Here is a 239-nt window from a genome sequence, read left to right as displayed (position 1 = left end):
ACTTACCTATTTTTGGAAACGTCCCCTTATTCACCAAAAAGGAGGTAGGAGAGATTAACACACAATTTTCAGCCTTTTCTTCTGAGTTGTTCTTCCCCAATAGTCAGCTCCTAAGAGAATAAGAACAGAGGGATTAAAGGAGGGGACCTGGACCACATGGATCATTTATTAGCTTGAGCAATTACTTAAACTCTCTCGGCCTCAGTTTCTTCACCTATAAATTGAGATAATAATAGTAC

At 38.9% G+C, this 239-nt stretch overlaps 1 protein-coding gene across 6 annotated transcripts in view; it reads right to left on the bottom strand.

The window, feature by feature from the left end:
- TANC1 (tetratricopeptide repeat, ankyrin repeat and coiled-coil containing 1) overlaps positions 1–239 on the bottom strand; it is a 307158-nt gene that overhangs the window by 265839 nt on the left and 41080 nt on the right. For all 6 annotated transcript variants that reach the window (XM_049888783.1, XM_049888782.1, XM_049888776.1 and 3 more), the window contains exon 2: positions 7–110. The gene's annotated coding sequence lies outside the window, so the exon portion shown is untranslated. The remainder of the gene's footprint in view (positions 1–6; positions 111–239) is intronic.

Source organism: Elephas maximus, chromosome 6 (genome assembly GCF_024166365.1).
Source record: "Elephas maximus indicus isolate mEleMax1 chromosome 6, mEleMax1 primary haplotype, whole genome shotgun sequence".
Lineage (NCBI taxonomy): Eukaryota > Metazoa > Chordata > Mammalia > Proboscidea > Elephantidae > Elephas > Elephas maximus.
This window is presented reverse-complemented; position numbering and strand designations above follow the sequence as displayed.